The sequence below is a fragment of the Bombus pyrosoma genome, linkage group LG1 (genome assembly GCF_014825855.1).
Source record: "Bombus pyrosoma isolate SC7728 linkage group LG1, ASM1482585v1, whole genome shotgun sequence".
NCBI lineage: Eukaryota > Metazoa > Arthropoda > Insecta > Hymenoptera > Apidae > Bombus > Bombus pyrosoma.
In genome coordinates, this window is record NC_057770.1 from 12968990 (window position 1) to 12984383 (window position 15394).

The following is a 15394-nucleotide window of genomic DNA, read 5'->3' on the forward strand; positions in this document are numbered from 1 at the left end:
TATATATATATATATATATATATATATATATATATATATATTGTCAAATATATAATTTTTGTTAACTCTGTTAATTCAGTGTTAATCATCAACCAACCACCTCTGTCATCTTAACAGACACAGAGGAACGACTAATTCGCGGCGTCGATTTTCTGAATCGTAGCGAGAATTTAGGCCTCCCGCTGACGCGCTTTCCTCGCGATCGCGTCTCTCCGCGAATGGTCGTAACACTACTGATGCTATTTTCTATATTCGTTTTGATTAAAAATTATTTAGTCTAACATATTTATGCTATTGTAACTTTTTAAATAATGTTATTTATTCTTTATCTTTCTTAGCGCGAGAAACTTCGTGGGCCCCTTCCTTTTTTTTTTTATATTGCAGGAAACTCGTTCATCAAAATGAAAAGCTGTCGTGGAAATTGAATTTTCTGCTCAACAAATGTCGTGGCGCCAATTGCTGAACTATCCAACATTTGTTTCATCATTTCATAATTGGTTTTGCAATACTCGTATCCCGTTCGTCCATATGGACGGACTAACATTTAGCTCCACAATCAAGGAGGGTTCTAGCTATTCGAATCCATTGCTCATCGTCTTCCCGATTATAATAGCACCTATAAACGTGACACATTTCGATACCTGGAAAATTTTTGCATCCCCAGATCCTATGAAATTTTCAAGCCGATCGGAAATTAAGTTATCTCGTATTAAATCAACCAACGTGAACGAGAATTAATACGAGGAACTCTTGGTCTTTTTTAACTTTGTCAAAAATCTATACGTCTCGAATATTCGAATCTTTTTTAGTTTTTCATGATACTTATCAAACTTATAAATCTTACAAAGTATCTCGAGATGAGAGATAATAAGTTTTATAGGATTAAATAATTGAGTTTTAAAAGATACGACAATTAACATAACATTTCAATAAAAACCAAATATTCCCTCACCCAAATTTCTAATCCAATTTAATACATTTGAACTTGTTTCTAATACATTTGAACCTACAGACTATACTTTTGCAAATTTATATTTTTTCTGGTATAATTAAAGAAGGTGAGTGTATGTAGAGCATTGTTTTATCTATTATATCATACAGAGTACTTTAGTTTGCTTACTTTATATATTTTTGCATATTATATGTATTTTCTGTATTTTTGCATCTTAAAATTTTTCAGAAATTTCACAAATGTGTTTAGAATTCACATTAACTTACAGAATTACTATTTAACATTTCAATCTCTTTATCTAAAACTAATATAATTTCCTAAAAGAAAATTGCGACCTAATACATCGGTACAAAATATCATATCGAATATAAAAAGTTTACGATACAGTACTTTGTCACAATAGCTAATAACTCACTCTTCTATTTAATGAAATAAAAACAACCAAGAATCTTATGGTTTCCGAAAAGGAAAGTTGCCACTGTCGCCAAACGGAGGGCTGTGATTTCCCATGGCAATTCCGCTCGACCGGCAATTTTATTCTTTAACCAGGCGACGAAACAAAGGAACGAAGGCGACAATATTACTGGAGAGGAGATAAAGCGAAGCATTGGAACCTTCAGTCTTTTCGTCGCGAAGAAAGAATCTGGCCGGACGAATATCGAAAGTTCTCGTCGCGGTGAAATTTTCGAAATTCGACGAGTTGGGCTGAGGAATCATTCAATCCAGCTGTGTTTAATTCCAGTTAAACACGGTTTGGTCATCATTGGACGAGGGGATAAGGGCGAAAAGAATTATAGAAGCTGTTGTGAAAGAAAGGGCCAAGATGGAATGGGTCTGTGTATTGTGTGGCAAGGGATGAAATTGATTGATGCGCCGCTTCCGTTCCAGACTTCGAAAGCAACGTCGTTGGCTCTCTTTTTGTTTGAAGAAACACATTAATCTGAATTATCAACCACGAAGGAAACACAGAGGAAGTTGGTGAAACACGCGCCAAGTCTGTCTGTTCTCTGCCTTGGAGTAACTTAAAATAGATGAAGGAAATAAGTATAATTCTTTGTAATCTTGATTACATTTTTCTTCTTTCTTTCTTGTGTGAATGGTACGAAGAAAGGGTACAATTGCTACATTACGAATACTTACGCAAGTTGACATTTGTATAAGAATAATTAAAAGAATAGGATCTATGCAGAAATTCGTATATATTTTAAAAATTTTATATTTTACATTTTATATCTGATACATTATTTGGAAATTTATTATTTATATTATTATTATTCGATAATTATTACGATATTAAACAAATGTATATTACAATTTAAATAATCCCTTGATTTGACCATTTTTATTTTAACTCTAAAATTAAAAAATTGTCAGAATGTTTGTTTTTGTAATTATTGCATATATACAAGTATCTTTAGGAAAGATAATATTGGCACTTATTATGTTAGAAATCTAATTATATGCATATAGGTACTATTTGGTTCCATTACACAACATTAATTATATTCACATGTACTATTAATTTATGATTAATAATGATTAGTAATGATTGTATGAAAATATGAGAAGAGGGAAAGAAAAAGTTATTCGAATTTCCATCTTTTTAAACGAAAAAATTGTTTTATAGCTAAGATCAATCTCAGCGTCAATTTATAATCGGGAAATATCATTCGCTTCAGTGGTTGATTTCAATTTCCCCGAAATTAATTTATCCGAGAGACATACGTACGCGAATTTCTGCGTAGTGCAAAATCGAGATGGTAAAATTTCAATCGCGAATATTTATCGTTGTAATGTTGTCGAAAAATTTTCATGTATTGCATACGAAACGCGGCACGAGTACGTTTGAAATAGATCTTTGTTTATTACATTCTCTCTGAAAACATTCATCAATGTATGTTTTGATTGCCTTTTATTTTATTGCATTTTTATTATGCCACAAATTAAAACAATTAACTAAACAATGATGCAAAAGTTACATCTTGAAAATTGGTTTAGATAAAAGATTTTGATCATAATAACAAAATATGTTGAAATATTTAAATATAGATATTAATAAAAATTGTACACTCTTTAAAAATCCTGGGAAATTGTTGTTAAAAATATATTGTAATTTCCAGTTAATATCAAAATAGTTATTTTGATTATTTTAGACGAGCACTCATTACTAAAGATCTTTCGTACAATAGTATCTTATTTTGTATTTTTAAAGTATCTTTGCAGTAATCATGATATTATTCATAATTTAGTATTATACTTAATTATTAATAGGCAAAACAACTTTAAAAACATCAGTTGTTATAGTTTAATTTGAAGTTTTTATAGAATTATATTTCATCAGATTGTCTGAATTATTGAAACTCAAATTTTATACAATTACACAAACTTTTAATGAATATAGTATATAATACAACTACAACACGATGTTTGCATTGATCGAAAAAAATCCGATTATATGTGATTTCGGTAATTCGACTGTCCAAGTTATGGAAAAAAAAGAACAGCCTTGTAAGAGTGGGAATTATTTTGCAGTAAGTTTTGATACCTCTGCAATGTTTAATTACGTTCACAGCGAAAATATTTATGGAAACATGTTGTTTGTAATCGACTTACACTTTATTGTATTTTTTCGATCGTTGTCTGATGAATATTCTATAGAAGAATAAACAGGATGCCCGTTCATCTATTCCCACATGTGGTGTCAATATTTATTCTGTTTTCAAACGAATACCTCCAATCAATATTTATGCGTTGCGAAAAGAAAATATTTATAGTTAGAATCACAGCAGAATCCGAAACTGTTCCTGCAATAAATTAATAATCATTGTGTATATTCATACATTATATAAATATTTACTAGAAAATTACCTGATTGCATTATTGGCTCTTTAATATCTAAAAATTGATTTGTAAATTCATAGAACCGTTGATTCCAATGAAATCTTGATAACATATTAATATGTATGTTATAACAAGTTTTTGATAAAGATTCTTATACGAATTGATTCTTAATTTAAGGTTAAAACAAACGATCACTTTGTTCCATTAACTAGATTATCTGAATTGTCCATCTGGCCACGGAAATAGAAAAGTTAACTTCCGTTCTACCTCGTTACATCCCACGGGTTCGCTGCAATCCAAGAACGAAATCTAGAAATGTTCCAATCGAAGAATGTAGTTTCTCAGTAGAAAGCGTTTACTACCGATAAAACGTTTAACTAATTGGATTTTTCTAATGTCGTAGCGTTGCAAGCGTGTTGATCGAAGGATATTAGTCTGCAGATATATACAATTATAATCGCACCACTGTAGCTTCTAATAATTACAAAATTTATGGATTTCGTATGAGTTTTCAAATATTAAAATATTCAAATTCTCAAACTTTCAAACTTTCAAATTGTGCAATCATCGAGTTTTCAAATCTCCAAACCTTTAAAAATTTTTTGATGCAAAATTTAGAGCTCGAAAATATACCGATTTGAGATTCTTGAACTCCTACGTTAATTTTTAATGAAGAGAAGTCTTTTCTATTAATTGTGCAACGCGAGAACAAATACATTTCACTATTTTTCTTCGCAAAGTTATACAATTAAAACTGAGATCATTCCATCGAAAACTGGGTCGATACTCTGCGAACTTGTCTTTCACTTAATTTTGAGAGAAATTTCGAGCTAGATTTTTAAATGCAGAAGACAGAGACAATCCTTCAACCGCAGAAACTGGGAGACTTGGCATCTTTTCTACGTTTTTTTAGTTGTTCAAATGAAGAACAGGGTTTATTCTGGTTTGTACGATGAATTTCGTAACCAACTCGTATTACACATCTTCCGGTTTCCGTTATGATGAAAGTGATCGAATTTCGTTGCAAATTGGGAACATAGTACATAGAACAGTACATAGTTACATTTTCGAGGTTCTCGAGCTTCAACGGATTCGATTTGTTGAAGGATAAGCTGAGCAGAAGTGAAAAGAGTTTTTAATGTAAGTTTGAAATATTAAACAAATAAATTTGAAATTTTTTTATATTTTTAGATATGCTTAATGAATGTAAATTATTAGGAGAGGCAATTTTGATAATTAAATAAAATAATTAAAATTCAAGAGAAAAGAGACTTTATATAATTAAAATTTAGCTTAAATCAGAATTTTAAAGAAATTCATTCAAGAAAGGAAATGAACAAATTGGAAGAGATGTTAATCATAATATTATTCAAATTTATAATTCGTAAATTTGTTAAATTATAATATTTAATACTTCATGATCTTTTTAGCAGAATTTGTGTCACCGATAGTAACAGACAACTTTTGTTTTGAATTTCATTCCGTTGTTATTCTTTATTCTATGTCATATTACATGGATACATTACACAGTATACAAATTAAAATCCCAAATTTTAAATTGAGATGGTGCCTGAAAATTTTGTCAACGTAACGGATGACATTGCTTTCAATGATTTTAATTAACGCTATCATTAAACACGACATTAAAAATTCAATAATGAAAGAAACGCTTCAAATTGTCATTTACAGCTGAGATTGAAGTTGGACGAAAATTAATTTTTAATTTATGTACGCTTTTAATGCATTATTATTATATGCAGCGTTATTTTCCTGTTTAAAAATTAGCAAGATAAAGAATACCTAATGACATTTTTATACTTTCTTAAATATTCCATAATTTTAGTCTTCTTTAACTCAAAATTTACCACGAAAATCTAAAAGAGAAAAAAAATAGTCCGCTAAAATCTATAAATAACCAAAAAACTTTATCGTCATCGTTCATCAAAATTTACCTTCATTAAAATTTTCCTAATCTTAGCTTTCATTAATTCAAAATTTTCTGTTAAAAACTGATAAAATTAATAAACAACCAGAAAACAATTCTTCTAGCAATTATGCCAATTCCCATTAGATTTATCTTCGCCTTTTATACATTTCGATTTCATTGTATACGCTTAAATAGCGTCGCAACGTTTGTAGACGTTTACACCACCGTCTGGTATCCCTTCGATCGAAGGGATATTGTGCTAAGCCGGCGGTAAGCTTTCGTTTCGAGTACCCTTTAAAGCTGGGATTAACCGGCGGACAAATTAACTCGGGGTTAACTTTGGCATCATTTGATTAATCGTATGCAAATCTCAAAGAAAATTTCTCTTTTCATTTCTCTATCGCGAAATCAGATCGAAACCTGTTGAAATCAAAAGGAATTTCACTCATTTTAGCTTTTTATCAACAACCTCCAATCAAATAGTTCCGTTAACTTGTGCTCATTATGTTTTACTTATTGGTTGCTTTGGGTTAATTTTTCCTACAATTTTTTTTGTTATTTTAAAGCTGTTGGCTTTTTTACCTGTACATGCATTGAACAAGTTGTCGTTCTGTCAATTAACGTCGAATATTTTTCATTTCACTTTTCTAAGTGATACTGAAATTGGCTGAAAAGCGAGCAATATTTTGACGTGACGCGACATTTTAATTAAACCTGTGTAATTATATGCTTTCGATAAGGTGATGGTTCGTTGCACCGCTTCGTTATAGTGTCCTCAACAGTCTTTTGTTCGGCGATTAACTAATAGATTTTAGTTATCGTCCCATTCGTGTGATGTAACGAATATTGTGGTTAAAAAATACGTAATTTAAATCAATATGATTATTGTGAATTATTAGATCAACTTTTTAGGCTTTTTAGGTTTGAGGAATGTTGTGACACAGCTCAAATTTATAAGAATAAAATTTTTTAAATCAGTTCTCTGGAACTGTGCTCCGTTTTAGGAATATTCATTATCTATACTTGGTAAGAATCTCTACAAATACATGTTTGCTATTAATTCGAAAGAACTGTACGAAACGTATATACATATTTAGAACGCAAGATACAATTAAAAGCATCGAGGTTTCAATCTAAAATTCTCTCAACCGGATTCTCTTTCGGAATCTTTAATTATTACAAGCTATACAATAGACGAATACAACGAATATCGAGAAAAATTGTACGCTTATAATCTGGATTTATTTAATTACAGAAAAAATTTTTAAGAATTTATATAAATGAAATTCGACCTTAAAATATGGAATCGTAGTACAAATAATACAAATGGAATTCGATATTATACAACACTTGATGAGTAACACAATTTTCTACCGAGGCTGCGTTTTTTAAATTAAATAAAAATTAGTAGTTCGATAATAATTATGGAGGAAGACCACCAGCGTCCACGCAACAATATGTAGAACACATAAACTACCAATTTGTCTTGCATACTTATCAACAGAAACCGGGGAAGCCGTAGCAACCCCCAAAAGCGTATTGCAACCCGTTTTCCAAGAGGAGTACCGTCTCGGTTGAATAAACAACGCTGAAATTTAACATCTCCCTCCATCTCTTTCCTCCACGTGTTCCTGTTTCCGTTGTTTTCTGCGGTGTGGCAGAGCAGAAATTCGGAGCTGTTTCACAGCTTGACCCGCGCCATGAAAACGTGGACAGGATGCACTTGAAATAAGAGGTCAGCCAGCAGGAGGTTGAAATCGCGGTGCAGCCGGAAAATACGCTCGCGATAAATGTACCACCCTATGTATTTACATCTTTCGGGACAGCTTTATGGTTGAACGAGAACAGAAATACGGACCCTGTTACAAGGGTGGTTCTGCTCCGCGTTCGAAGCCGACGTTCCGGTTGTTTCGTTCGCTGATTCTCGGTCTGCCGTTAGTGTTTCTCTTCTTTTTTTTGTTATTACCTTGTGGTTGATGGTTCGATGCTCTGAACTTGAAGTATTTTTAAGTGAAACGATAATTTACATCGAGGATGATAAATTGTGTATTAGAATTTATATTGTAAATCGAATAAAATTGCTGCAGTTAGGCTTTTAACATGTAATACCCTTTTAGTGAAATCAACTTCATTTAAAACTTAAAAATTAAATTAATTAAAAGTTAAAATTACATCCAATTCCTGCTTCTAGTTATCCAAATGGCTTTTTCTTTTTTATAATATAATTGGTTCGATATTAAAAAATTCTTCTACCTTCTAAATTACGTGTTTCTTATTTCGTTTCAATAGCTAATATCCTATGTTTGTGATGTGGTGTGATGCAAGATACTAACGCAAATAATAGCGATATCATACTGAAATTACGAAGCAAATATAATATTCAGATAATAGAACGTTTAGATAATAGAAATGAAGGTTCTGCCGCATTTGGAATAGCAGATAAGGTTATATTCGGCTAGGATAATCAATATTCATATACTCTCATGTAATGGTCAAGTATTAGACAACTTTTATAGAAATGGAGCTAAAATTGTTATTCCACGTAGTGATATTCTTCTACTGTCGATAATTCCAATTCTTCTCTATTATAATATAATTAATATAAGTTTATACTTTCGTCGAAAGAATGTTTTCACTCTTTTATTCTTTCTCTGAAATTACAATTTGTCGACCGTATTTAAAAAAAATTCCTCGATAGCTGAACGTAATTTGATATCGAGCAGTGTTTTCACATGTTAACTATTGTACAAGCATGTTTTACAGGGTGGTTCATTCGAAACTCAACTTCGAACTCGGTAACATCGATTCACTACGTTTTGTAACATAAATGCAACTAATTTACGCGGTATATCGTTTTCATTGGTTATTAAAAGTTATGGCCAAATTTTCGCTTATCATTGCGCAAACATGCTTCAAAGTTAATAAGAGTATTTTATAAATGAACCAGGATTGGTACCGAGTCACAGATATAAAGATGCGATGATTTCGTGCGATTTCCTTGTTTTTACCAAACAAAGACTATATTCATGTCGCAAATATTCAATTCGGATGCGGCAATTCACGTTGATATTGGTTTACCGTTCACACAATTTGGCCGAAGTTCATTCTAAAAGAGGCTAAAGCTTAGTTTCCAAGCTTTAATTCATACGAATGATATTCACATAAAAGAAACTATAGAATTTATTGGTGTAATAAATCAACCTAGTGGTGGTCATTGTAACTTGATTGCCTCTGTTGCTTTTGTGCAATGAGCTATTTAGCTCTAGTATTGTAGTTGCATTAAGAAGCGGAAGGAAATTTGGATAAAATTTACAAAACAATGATAACCGAATCTTTTAATTTTTGATAAATTATACTATAAATTAACAAAGGCAAATATTCTTCGTTAAGAATTTTCATCAAAAATCTTTATGAAAAATTCCTAAAAATAATATAAACCATCCTATACTGTGTTTTACAAATATTTTGTTTGTTTCCAAAAACCAATTAAATTGATTTCCTTGTTCCCTGAGGAAGAGGAAGAAAACCTATTCGACGAACAAATTCAAACTTTTCCAATCTACTAACCGATAATAACTACACTATTCAAAAACCAACCACAATTTTAAGCACTACAATCATCTCAAAAACTTTCTGTTGAATTAACTCAAAAACTTGGCCCAAGAGTATCCTCTTCGCCGTCAGCGAATTGTATAAAACTACTCTTTATCAAACTTCTAGTCCGATTTCTTTTACCCCAACTTCCCCTACTTTTAAAAGCACCATTTCCGAGAAATTTTATAGGAATTCACAAATGCGGACAATGCAGGGAAACCATCGCAAATTCTACTAGATATCATATTAATTTCCACACGAGTCGAAAGGAGTATAAAAAGCTTAGCTCGAATGTCAAGTTATCCCGAAGACACGTGAAACCTTTTCGGTTGCTACCTTAACATCGGTCACGTGATTCGAATATCGTATGCACGATTGTTCCATCGAAATACTCACATACTATATAGGCTGCGTTACACTAGTAGCTGTAGCATACAACCCTCTCGGATAGTGTACCACAGTGGCTGCAAGATGTAAAATATTTCTGGCCACGTTTGTGGGTCGTTCGTTCAAGAGCACACTGGAATTCGGGCGAATAAAAGAGTGGAACGGCGATCGATCCCATTGATTGCACGCGAGCGCATTTTGATCGGAGATTAATCGAGTACAGCTCTGTACGATTCATAAAAGTGTTCAAATATTTGCAACGGGAGATTATAATGTGATATCCGTATGCTTTGGTGTAGGATTGGGAATTTAATTGCGAGCGTGAGAAATGGAAAGAGATTTTAAAATGTCGGTGTAGCTGTGTGATGCGATGTTGGCAATACTGAACTTTAATTGATATTTGTAGTTGAAGTTATGTGGAATGTTTGTGCTTAAAGTTATGTGAGACATTGGTAGGTATATTTGTATTGAGATTATGTAGAATTAAGCTTTATGTTTCTGTAACGTTACATGTGATTTTATGATAACAAAAATTTAATTTTTTTTCTTATAAAGTAGCTTACAATGTGACTTTATATAATTTTAACAGATATCTTATTTAACGATAAGTTCCTTTCACATGAAAACAGCAATATTTGTAATTACAACATTAAAGTGGCTGTGCAATTAAAAAAATCTGTTAATTAAATCATGTTTTATCGCAAAATAAATTTAATCAAATTTGTAGATATTAAGTCGCTATTAAAATTAAAACACTAATTAACTCTTGGGTACTTTCGATTCCAAGTCTCTTTGAGTTTTTTGACGTAACTTTACGGTGGGAAATGAATAAAAAAGCCGAACATCAAAGAGGAAAAATATAGTGGGCAGTTTCGAGGACGAGACCAAGCAGAATCATTAATTTTCAAGCATCGAACGAAATAGAAGCCTGGAATTAAAAGCATTACGAGCTGATTCGGAAAAAAATTTACGCGCATGCATGAGAGAAGGCAAATTTCATATCGTAGAAATTTATACTAGGACCAGCTGCACGCCGTATCGACAGTATAAAATAATGACCACTTCAAAGAGAACTTAATTCTTTGTCGATGCTTTTTGTTGCTTGATACGACTTCCCATCGATATCTCTTGTTACTCGTCTCCCTTTTTCATTGATTTTCAATATGTCTAATAGATATCGGTTCCATGTCGCAGTACTTCTGAATGTTTCGTTGTAATATTTTTCACATCAAACGACATGTATAATTGCTATAAAGCCAGAAGTTAAAAAATTCGTTCCAATTTATTGCAATTCATTGCTGACTATAATCTTCATTTGATTTGTGAATTGAACTCTTGTAATGTGTCATATTTTATACAAACAAATACATTTATTGCACAAGTAATTTTTTTCGAAATGAACGATGAACGAAAGAAATAAAGGTTTTTCAAAGTGTAGAAATATATTTAGGAAATTTTGGAAGTATTTAGAAAATTCTAATTTTAAAAAATTCACATATTAAATAACAAATTTCAAAGTAATAAATTTTAGAGTTTGAAGATTTGAACTTTGTTTTTTTGCTTTTCTGCGCATACAGCTCCAATGTACGAAGTAACATGGTTTCATGTTACTTAGAAGGTAAAGTCACGAGGAACGCAAAATTCAGAGATTAAAATCTTTAAAACGGAGAACATCGGAATACAAAGTATACGTACATAAGTATATCGTTTATATTCGTATATATCGTTTATATAAGTATATCGTATATATTCTTTGTTTTTATGGTTTTATGGTTCGTAACATAGGAATACAAAGAATGCAGAAAGAAATATTTCGCGATAAATGGATGGTTTAAGAGAGCACTAGAAAAAAAGGGATGAATTCCTTTGTGGTTGCGGTTGTTTAAAGTTCTCGAAAATATGAAAGTAGCAAGCTGACCCGGTAGGTAATGTCTAAAAGCTGTCTTCAAATGGATACGTAATATTAAAAAACAAAAGAAGTACCTACTTGAAACAGAAGTCGTGCGTAGAACGAAGAAGATTACAGGAAAAGTCAAAAATATTTTCATATGAAAAAATTCATAATCCACTTTCTATAAGAAAAAAGTTTCCACAATAAAGTGTTTCTAAGACATAGTTAAAATGGAATAAGTTTCTTGCTCTATATGTTTAATGTTTTCAAAGGAAATGTACACATAAGTGTTTGGTGTATATCATGTAACTTAACGGTAATTATATTTTAAGAGATTCGTCAAAATCTCGGAAACGCACTAGTGAAAGAATTGCAAATTAAAAAAGGCATACGAGCAAAAATTTATCGAATTTTAAAACCTATTTCCTATTTATGCTAACATAATCAAATAATACAATAGGTGAAACAATATTTTTAGAACATTTAGCAGCGCATCGAAGCAAGTGTTTCAAATGACTCTTTATTAAAATCAGAACAACTTCGTTCATAAAAAATGCGACATAGATAAAATAAAAAATTAGAAGCTTTTCGAAAAAAATGTTCCTCATCAATTGGCGAGACGATCCAAGGTATTCGAAGGTAAATCCTCGAAATGTCGAAAGATGGATCGCGATTGCACTGGTGGTTGTCGGATCGCCGTGAAAAGCGATTTCAGGAGCAGGCCACACTCGTCTGCGTCTCAAGATACTCGCCGCGAATGTGGCGAGGATATCTTCCATGGGGGTCGATCTGTTTCTTTCTGGCACACTTGTAAAGAGCGTGTGGAGTTAATGAGACGGAAGAACAGGCGGCACGATATTGCAAGTTTGAGAAATAGCCTCATAAAGGCGTTACAGCGCTGCTGAAACTCGAGGCGAAGCCCGGCAAGGATTGAAACGTTCACGAGATTCCGGACAAAAAATGCCGCTGTCATGAGTTTCTGAGACGTACGATCGTGCTTCGTGTAATTACGCGTTGGTAATCTCCGCCCGTGAGCTTTGCAACGTATATTAAAGACATAACGGGCAATGGTGGAAAGCTTCGAAGCATCGGGGATCTTTGATTCATAGTTTCAGCCATCGTAGATGGTTTAGAGTTAAATGCAACGACATGTGATTGGAACTGTTGTACTTTCCGATATTTTGATTTAGGGAGTTGTTTAGTAAATATGATGTAGGGAGTGGAATTTTAGGCTTTTTAATTTTTCGATTTGGAGGATGAAGGGATAAACTGAGAATAGTATAAGAAGGGATAAGTTATTGTACAATAGGAATCTCAATAAGATCTGGGAAACGATGCTTCAGAATAATCTGTAAAACAATTTATTCAGTTAATTAGGAAGGCAAATTCAAACTGTTTAATGCTGCAGACTAAAAACTGTAAACGTAAAAAAATGCAGATTTATTGTAAATTTCAATACTCAAATTTAAAGATTAAAATTCAAAGTTCAGATCTAAATATCCAAATTGTTAAATATCCCAATTCAAAAATTTAAATTATAAAACTTGATAGTGTCTTTGTACTAGCCTCTTCAACTCACAAAATTAAAAAAATTTTCTTCAAAACACCAACAATTTAAGGATGGGACAAAATTCTAATTAAGCAGTCTCTATAATCTTATTGTTACATCTAGAAACTATTTCCCAATAATCTTTCTAACCATTTAACCATTCACTCCTTTCTAAACCGAACAATCCTTTTTCATCATGAAAATACCATCGCAATCGGGTTAACCTCCATAGCGATATGTTTCGATCACATTGGTATAAAGCAAAGAGAAACGAGGATCAGGTACATTATTCTGACGATGCGTCGATGTAATTAGATGTTCGACGGCAATGAAATTTACCTTTCTCCCGCATAAACGAAATTACCGGCGTAGAACGAACGATAGCCTTCGGGCCACGTTTCACCACAACTTTGCCAACGTTTTGCGAAGCAACGATCGGTAGCAAGAGGGTTCGAAGCGTAGGGATGGATGTTCCTCGAAGAGCACTCGTCTAGTCCCACCTGAATTATCGGGTCTACTGCTTCGACATCGATCTATCGGTTCTCGTCCTACATGGTCGAAAAGCTGAGAAATTTCGCACGTCTATTCGTCCCTTTCATGTGGTTCGCGCGAGAATTCTGCAAGCAATCAGAAATTTTCCTCGCATTTCCAACTCACTGATGCTCAATTAGGAGGAAGTTTATTATCCCGAAAGTTGTGCCTACATGTGGTTTCGATGGTATATGACGTGTGTTTCATTTGTTTTTATAGTACGAGAGTGAAATTGAACTGTATTAATCTTTTATAGTTATGGTGCTTTCATTTGAATAATGATTCCGTTAAAAAAAAACTGTGTTTTCTAAATTAATAAGAGAATTAACTAAGGTACGCACCTACAATTTTAATGATGTGTTATTGGAACGATGATTATTATCTTTATATGAATTGTTTGATTTTATTAAAAACGTACCTTTTAGATTAACCAAGATATTTACATAAAAATTCCAGGATTTGTCAAAAATGATTTTTATATCAGTGATATTATATTAAAAATAAAGAGACGGATACAGATACACAAATGATAAAAAAATATACAATATACAACTTCTCTTATTATAAAAGTAATGAATATCATACACTGTTGCAAAATTGATAAAGAATTTTAAAAACATTTCTGCCACCCTTATTTCTAGAATTACTTATGTTTTTCGTAACGATAAAATATATATATATATAAAATATATATATATATAAATATATATATATATATATTTGTATTTTACCGTAATATTTTATTATCTCTTTATAATGAACAATTAATTTCATTACATTTTACAAGTATTATACATGATGATGTGTAGCTAACAGAAATTTTCTTATTTCTTTTTTCATGCTTTCCTTCGGACTGCTCCATTTTATTGGTCATTTTCGACGACTTTGGTGATGGCGATGGTGGCGGTTGGAACAACGACACTGTAACAATTCGCATGGTAACAACGACACGCTGATTAACTCTGGTGATGGTAACCACGGTAACGTGGCGGTGTATCGCACCGATGGTGACCACAATGCCTGGTACATCGTGGTGACGGTGACAACAATGACACGTTAATAAATCATGCTGATGGTAACCACATTGGCATGCTAACAAACCACGTTCACGGTGACTGTACTGATACACTAACATTTTGTTGAACATCTTGTTGGGCCAACGACTTAATTGCTCCGCGTAATGTATCCCTAAACGCTTTTAACTACGAAACATTTCTTATATCCTGCTTAATTTATATCCTATGTTCTGCAATTGATGTCTTTATTTTTATTAAAACAATGTCTTTTATTGCCATAATGTTTCAAACATTATGTTTTCTTCATTTTTTGAATGTTGTTGCTTTGGTTTTATAATTGCTATTTCCTATACTTGCGTCTACTTCGCTCTCTTTGTAATATAAACTTTTTCTATCTCGCGTTTTATTATTTTTGCTATGAAAAAATCAAATTCGTTTTATATTATTATAAATTTCATTCATTATTTCGCTTCAACTTCGGACCCACACAATCTATCACTATTTACTATGCCTACCAACGCCATTGTTTCTGTATAATCACTATGCATTCTCTCTGCGCAATTTTTGTACTAACAATCTCTACATTCTGTATAACGCTATTTATTTCTGTATAAAATTTCTATTATTAACGATAAAACTTTTATCAACACCATCGACACACGGTTTTCTTAAAAAAAATTATTTTAAAAAATGGAACGAAATTAAT

The 15394-nt window shown here is 32.1% G+C and overlaps 1 protein-coding gene across 11 annotated transcripts in view; it reads left to right on the forward strand.

Annotated features, from left to right (window-relative positions):
• LOC122565710 (protein eva-1) overlaps positions 1-15394 on the forward strand; it is a 328494-nt gene that overhangs the window by 170045 nt on the left and 143055 nt on the right. The gene's annotated exons all lie outside the window — the stretch shown is intronic.